The 7900-nt window shown below is 34.3% G+C and overlaps 1 long non-coding RNA gene across 2 annotated transcripts in view; it reads left to right on the top strand.

Moving 5' to 3' along the window:
* Positions 1-5748, top strand: part of LOC103591994 — a 9160-nt gene extending 3412 nt beyond the window's left edge. For both annotated transcript variants that reach the window (XR_550634.1, XR_550635.1), the window contains 2 exons: positions 2521-2618; positions 4622-5748. This is a non-coding gene — a long non-coding RNA (uncharacterized LOC103591994). The remainder of the gene's footprint in view (positions 1-2520; positions 2619-4621) is intronic.
* The last annotated feature ends 2152 nt before the right edge of the window (positions 5749-7900 follow it).

Raw genomic sequence — 7900 nt, forward strand, 5'->3', positions numbered from 1 at the left:
TAAAGAAAACATATCATTTCATTCTTAAATAACTGTGGTTATCTGCTGATGAGATGTGTGTACCTGTTGGGCATTGAATGACTTCTCAGATCTTGGAAACAGATTCAGCACAGTCACCTGCATTCCTGTTTCAAATTGATTTTCATGTGGTACTTTTTTTTTTTTTAATCACAGCAACTGCCAGAAGCCCAACTTCATAAAAATATGTCATTAAAGGGAATGTAGCACAATCTAATGTTGAATTTGTAAACTACTACATAGTCAGTAGTTTTCCTATATGTGACATGTAAGATTTTGCTGTGTTTTCCTAGAACATCTGAAATATTCTATGGCATCACAGTGCACAGTTTACAAACTGCCAATATTATGGCATTTTTAAAAGACCCGTTGTATATATCAAACACCCTCATTATATGAGATAAAACTAATACAGTAATTAAAAGGGAAATTTCCTCCTCCCATCTCCCATTCTAGAAGAGATAAGACACGTGTGTGGAAGTTTGACCAGTTGTCAAGCTGCCATTTCTTTTAGTGTCTAAAAGCATAATAGGGAAGAGAATTGTTGCTGAGAAGGACTCTTAAGACTTAATTCCCACTTAATTACTGGATTTAATAAAGGCAAGTTTTAAAGAGGTAACTGTGGCCTGACAAACACTCTGTGCCAAGTTAGAGGCAAGAGAAACTTGAATTATTTCAGAGAAGAGAGGAAATAGCATTAGCTGAAAAAGAAGTCAACTCTAGTCTTTAAGATTTTTTAAAGTTCTCCCTAGACTGAACAAAGAAGGGGAAAAAAATTTTAGAAAGATTAGTTTACATACTTTATAATGACATACCTTGTTGAAAAAGGCATTTGACATTAAGAAAGGGTAGCTAATAGCTATGACCTTGCATTTGTAATTTAATGTATTTATAGGATAGATTCTCTGTCTCTGAGTAGAAAATCACTAGGTTGCCTTCCCTTCCAGTTTCTAAACCTTCATTATTTTAGAATAATTGCTAAGATTTAAGTAATATTTATTTTTATGCATGTATACATACGTACATGTACACATACTTATATACACATATTTTTAAATGTATACATTAAAAATAGAAATAGTATATAGTTTCCAAACAAGCAGAGGAGAAAAAAGATTGAATGATAAAAATCTATCCAAAAGAAGAGAAAAAGGAAATTGAACTGGCAAAACACAAAGCATGAAATAAGATGTTAGCTATGAATCCACATATTATCAATAGTTATAACAGTAAATGTTAATAGATTGATGACTCCAGTTAAAAGACAAAGACTGTCACAACCGTATTCTGTTTACAGGAATTATGTGTAAAGATTAAAGATACAGAAAGATGGAAAGTAAAGATACTTCTAAAATTACTATGCAAATACTAAACAAAACAAACGTGGTTTACTTATATTAATAATAGTTACATTACAGTTGGACAGTTATTACAAAAGGGTTACTGCACATTGATAAAATAACCCATCAAGAAGATGTAACAATTAAAAATTTGATGTACCCAGTGACAAAGATTCAAAGTAAAAATGCGAAAATTGTCAAAGCTACAAGGAAAAATAGACAGTTCATTATCATAATGGGATATATATACATGCTTCTTTCTGATCAAACAACCAGACAGGAATTAGTTAAGGGTATAGAATAAGGGTCAGCAAATTTTTTTCTGGGCCAGATAGTAAATATTTAGGCTTTGCAAACCACGTAAGGTCTCTGTTGCATTTTTTTTTTTTAAACAACCCTTAAAAATAGTGAAAACCATTCTTAGCTTGAGGGTAATACAAAAATAGGTTGCAAGCCAACTCTTGCCTTCAAGAATTTCAATCAGTAGCCAAAAATCTTTCCACAAAGAAAGCTATGGCTTCTCTAGCAAATTTTACCAAATGTTTAAGAAATAATGATTGTAAGGTCACTTTTACACAAACAAAAAGAGGAAACATTCCTTAACTCATTTTTTAAGGCTAGGATAACCTTGATAACAAAACCTGACCAAAAATATGAGAAAGGAAAATTTCACTTAATAGATAAAAGAATCCCAGAAAAATCATAAGTAAAGTGGATTCAGCAATACAGAAAAAGGATTATATATCAAGAGCAAGGCTGCTTTAACTTTAGACTAAAGGAGGACAATTGTTATTTCATTAAATGCAATGAATTTGATAAATTCCAGTATTCATTCATGATAAAAACTGTTAGCAAACTAGGAAATAGAAGGGGAGAACCTCCTTAACCTGAAAAAATACCTAGACAAAATCTGCAGTAAATATGTCTAGTGGTGATGCATTGAATGCTTTCCCTTTGAAATCAGGGAAATGACGAGGATGTCTAAGATAAATAGAAGATATGAAGATTGAGAGGAAACAAAACTTATTTTGCACTGATATGATTGTACAAAGAGAAAATCCACCAGAATCTATAAATACATGTTTAGAGTTAATGAAAGTTAGACAGAGTTGTTGAATACAAAGTCAGTATAAAAATCAATTGTATTTCTGTATACCAACAGTAAAATGCCATTTGCACTGGCATGAAAAAACAAAGTGCTTAAGAAACCGAACAAAAGCTGTGCAAGACCTCTCAGATGTTTGTTATAAAGTGGCCCAGGTAAGTGGAGCGATAAACTACCTCTGTGGATTAAAGATATTATAAAACTCATAATTGGCCATGGATCCAATGTAATTGCAGTCAAAATCCCAAGTATTATTTGCCAGACTTGTTGATTCTGAAACACACAGGGGAATGGAAAGACCAAAAAAGAGGGAAGATGTTCTTGAACAGCAACAGCAAAATAGTGGATAAGACTGTGTATTGGTGCTGGAGTAGTTGTCTAGGTCAGTGGAACAAAATTTGAGAAACAGATCCAAGAATACATGGATTTTGACATACCTCAGACAGGCAGTGCAGATCAGTAGTGTAAACTTTTCAGTAAAAGTGGTGGGACAAGTGGGTATCCACATGGGAAAAGAATTTTCCCAGACTGCTACCTTACCAAATACACAAATCAGTTTCAGATTTATTAAAAACCTAGATGTGAAGAGCAAAACTGAAAAGTCCTTTAAATATAATAGAGTGTCTCCACAACCTCAGGGTGGAAAACTGAAATAGGTCGTAAAAAGTGCTGACTGTAAAGGAAAGGTTCATATATTCAACTTGACTGAAGTTAAGTGACTTTGTTCATCAAAAGGTACCATGACAGTAATGACAAGACAAGCCACAAATTGAAAAATATATTTGCAAAAACATTACACAGTGTTGAATATCTTGAATACATAGAGAATTACAGCTGGCAGGGAAAATTATGTCAATCAATAAGAACTATACAGAGGGATAAATCTAAATGGCCAATAAACAAAAATATATTCAGCCTTGTTAGTAATCAGAAATGCAAATTAAAATCACACTGAGATACCACTACACCATAAGATCAGCTAAAATAAAAATGTCTGATGCATGAAGGCTTGCTCCTGTGAAACGGAGTCATACGCACTTCTGTGGGAGTGCAAGTTGATACAAGCTGGTTGCAAAACAGTTTGGCATTAACTAATGAAGTTGAAGGTGTGCATACCCTGTATGACACAGCAATGACACTCCTAGCCGTAGACTTTAGAGACCGTACCATGAGACACTCAACAAAAGTATTCCTTTTTTTTTTTTTTTTTTTGACTGGTAAGGGGATCGTAACCCTTGGCTTAGTGTTGTTTGGCACCATGCCCAGCCAGTGAGCGCACCGGCCATCTCTATATGGGATCCAAACCCGCGGCCTCGGCGCTATCAGCACCGCACTCTCCCGAGTGAGCCACGGGGCTGGCCCAACAAAAGTATTCTTAGCAGCAGCTTGTAATAGTAAAAATGAATGTTTCTCAGTAGACACGGACAATGTGTGGTGTATTCATATAGTGGAATGTTAACCAAAGTGAAGATGAACAAGCTCCAGCTACACAGAACAGTGGCTCACACAGTACTCACTGAGAGGGGAAATCACAAAAGACTATATGAAGTATGAGTCCATTTATATAAAGTTCACAACAGGAGAAACTAAAAGTAAATCTGCAGCAAAAAGCAAGGAGATGAGTCTGGTCACAAGAGTCAGGACGTGGAGACCTCTGGGTGAGCAAGGGAATATTACTGACCAGAGGGACCTGAGGGCTTCACAACGACCAGTGTCCTGTAGCTACACTTGGGCCACGGCTACATGGGTGTGCACTTCCTAATCTTCCACTTATATATGTGGGAGAAAATGTACACTGTATGCTTTGATTATCTTTTAAGAAAACATGTATTGTAGCTTTCGAAATACTGGCATGCAAAGTCATCTGTTTGTATTGCAAAATAATTGTTATAAATCCTAAGTAATAAAAATCCTACTATGATGTGATCAGCTGCATGGTCCTATTACTACCATTCTATGAGTAGTAGTCAAAGCAAAGTAAAAACAAGTGTTGTTTTTAAAAATTATGTATCTTTTACTTTCTAAGTTTTATCACGTTCTAACATTTTCTTATCTTCAAAGCAAAGTAAAAACAAGTGTTGTTTTTAAAAATTATGTATCTTTTACTTTCTAAGTTTTCTCACGTTCTAACATTTTCTTATCTTTTTTTTTTTTAAAGAAAAGGTGGATTTTCTGTTGATCTCTTTGTAAGGGTATCTAACCAAGCTGCAGGCAACATGTACAAGCAGTTGGGCTACAGTGTACACAGGATAGTCATAGAGTATTATTTGGCCAGCAATGGGTAGCCTGATGAGGATGCTTATGGTAAGCTCTTTTCTGCGTCAGTACCCCCAAGAGGAAGCCAAAAACAGTTACATTCATCTACAGATTGAAATCTTCATTTATTTTAACAAAATTAAAAGAATCTTATTTGACCCTAATATTTAAATCTCCTTTAACCTGCTTTTACAAACCTATTCATAATTAACTTATATGAACTAAACGATGGTTAGTTTCTGTAAATTATTATTTTACTGTGTTACTGGCATGTTATTTTGCTAATAAGAATGAACATTTATATGATGAGCTGAATCCTGGGTAGGGTTTGGTTAGCATCTGTTATACTTGCAATTGGGAGTCTCATTTATAAATACATTTTGCTTAGAATCTGGTAGAAGTGGGGGTTGGGAACAAAACTTCTTATGGGAACTTTACCTATACACTTTAAGTTAGATATAAAATGTTTTGATATTTGGGTGTTTACCTTAAACTTTGCTTCCTTACAATATGAGGAAAGCACTTTCCAGGGACACTGAGAAGAAATCCATCCTACCATTACCTCATCCTGTGAGGCCCGAAGACATTGCATAACCATGGGCAGTGGTTCTTAGTTAGGCAGATGCTCCAGATGTTTTATGGATAATGTTATTTTCATTGGATTATCCTGGAGTTCTATTAGGAGAAAAAGTAATCATCTAGGTCTGAAAGGCTTCAAGAAAATACAGATTATCAACTTATTTTAAATCTCATTGTTTCCAGTTAGCAATATCCTGCCTATTAAAGCTGTTCACAGTAATAAAATTTAATCAACAAGACAGGTCAGAAGGAAACATTTCATTCTCATGGTTCATAATATTCGCTATATGCTAGGGAAAAGACTTGTTCCAATCTCCTCTTAAATTCTGTGCCTGAGAACTACTGCTACATATATATTTCTTGAATTTTGAACTGTTAATTGAAGCTTTAAAAGCACATATGAAATGTATAAATCTAAGATATGTAATAAAATACACTGTTGACTCTGAATGTTTTCTGGAAGTTTTTTCATTATTTATAAACTAAATCAGGATTGTGAAAGGTCATCATTTAGGATATGTTGTTTCTCTTAATTGAGTTTTTGATTTATTTATATATAAAACATTTCTAAATATAGAAAGATGCTGAGGTTTTTCTTAAAGAGGAAAAAGAACCTAATTCCTAAACAAAGGCCATATAATTAGATCATAGGCCAACCATGTATTTTCATATGCAGTTTCATCACCTGTAATATCTGAATATATCCAGTGAGGAAAAGAACTAACTAAAGACAAATCCACAAGAAATGATTATTTAAGTAAAAGCTTTTACTTTTGAAAGGACTTATTTTGGTGGAGTTGAGTGTGGGAGGGAAATGAATCCTTTTATGTTCTCCCATGAGAAAATAACTTTTCCTTCAAGCATTTCATCCTGGCACATGCTTGTTATATGTTTACATTGAGAACATGAGTCAGAAAATGATCACTAACTTTTTTTATGCATACAGGCAACATAAACAGAACAGATAATTCTAGGAAGATTGATTAGTCACTTATATTAGTGTTTGACCTGTTTTCATCTCGCCCTTTGACACTGAAGACTTAGCCAAAGGACATTAAAGTGACAAATTCTCCATTTCATAGACTAGACAGACCTTGATACTCAATAGTCAAAACTGATCTGACACCTCAGCAGCTGACACCAGTCTAGTGACTAAAGCAGCGAGGCTGAAAACAGATTCACCTTTTATCTTAATAGGCCTATTTTTTTCTGCCCTCAAACACTGTATCTTATTTACAAGACAGTATTTAGTAACATCATTGAGTAGCGTTTATTCCCATGGGTGAATATATTTGTAAATTTAATGATAAATTTGATTATTAATGGTCATTTTAGGTGAAAAACAGTCTTAAAAATACAGTTCTAGTCCTTGGGCAGTGAACAATGTAAGAAAAAAATATGCTTGAGAAATACAGGCCAAGTTAAAGGAAACAATCCCTCAAATCATTTAATTCAGGCAAATATTTTTTGCTTGAGAATGTGAGCAACATGTCAGCAAATAGGTTGTCATTCTTGTGCTACTTTAAGTTTCATTATTTAGCATATAGTTACCTTAAGTGTTTTTACACATTGTCTAAACCAAGGGTAAATTTAATGTGTCAGGTGTCATGAGTGGACGTGTAACACACTGTAGCACACTGGGAGATATGTATTGGTTCTCTAGGTAGAAATAATTCCATTGTGCACTAAATTTGGGAACCTATCAGCATTGCTACTGGAGATTCATAATGTACGAGGTACTTCAAAAAGTTTGCAGAAAAACAATTAAAATAGAAATCTTACCATGAACTTTTTGAAGACCCCTTGTGTTATAGCATATCAAAAGCTCCAAGAAGCTTAACTGCAAAGAGGCTCAAATAATAAGGTTTAAGCCTTAATCCAGGTTTTCCCAAACTTATCTGACCATGGGACACCATTTTTCATGGCACACATGTAAACAAGGCTTTAGCTTTAAGTAAGTTATTAAAAGACTTTACCAGTTTGGGGAACTATTGAGCACATAAAATTAGATTAAATTGTTCTTGGTAAAAAAAATACCTTGTTCAGAAATATAGTCACTGTAAATTATTTTCCAAGTAATGTTTTCTTAATGTAGTCTTAAACATTAAATTTACCCTTGTTTTAGAGCATGTGAAAAAACACATAAGGTAACTAAAAACGAAGGAAACAAAGTACCATGAGAATGATAACCTGTTTGCTGATATGTTGCTCACATTCTCAAGCAAAAAATGTTTGCCTGAATTAACTGACCTGAAAGATTGTTTCCTTAACCTGGCTTATATTTCTCAGGCATATTTTTTCTTGTATTGTCAAAAACAAGAAACAAGCTGTCAAAGTATTAGCCCATTTTATGAGTGAGGAAACAAAAGTTAAGTTCTATAATCACTAAATGGCAGAGCTGAGAACTGAACTCAAGTTCGTGTGGCTCTGAAGACATAAAAAAGGTACAGGTTTCAGATGAGTGCATAAAAAATCTTTTTTTTTTTTTCCTTTTTGTCTTTTTCGTGACTGGCAACGGATCGCAACCCTCAGTGTCGTGCCCGTACCAGACCGGGACCGGCAACGGGATCGCAACCCTCGGTGTCGCACCTGCACCTCGCTC

The sequence above is a fragment of the Galeopterus variegatus genome, unplaced genomic scaffold, assembly GCF_000696425.1.
Source record: "Galeopterus variegatus unplaced genomic scaffold, G_variegatus-3.0.2 Scaffold1066, whole genome shotgun sequence".
Classification (NCBI taxonomy): domain Eukaryota; kingdom Metazoa; phylum Chordata; class Mammalia; order Dermoptera; family Cynocephalidae; genus Galeopterus; species Galeopterus variegatus.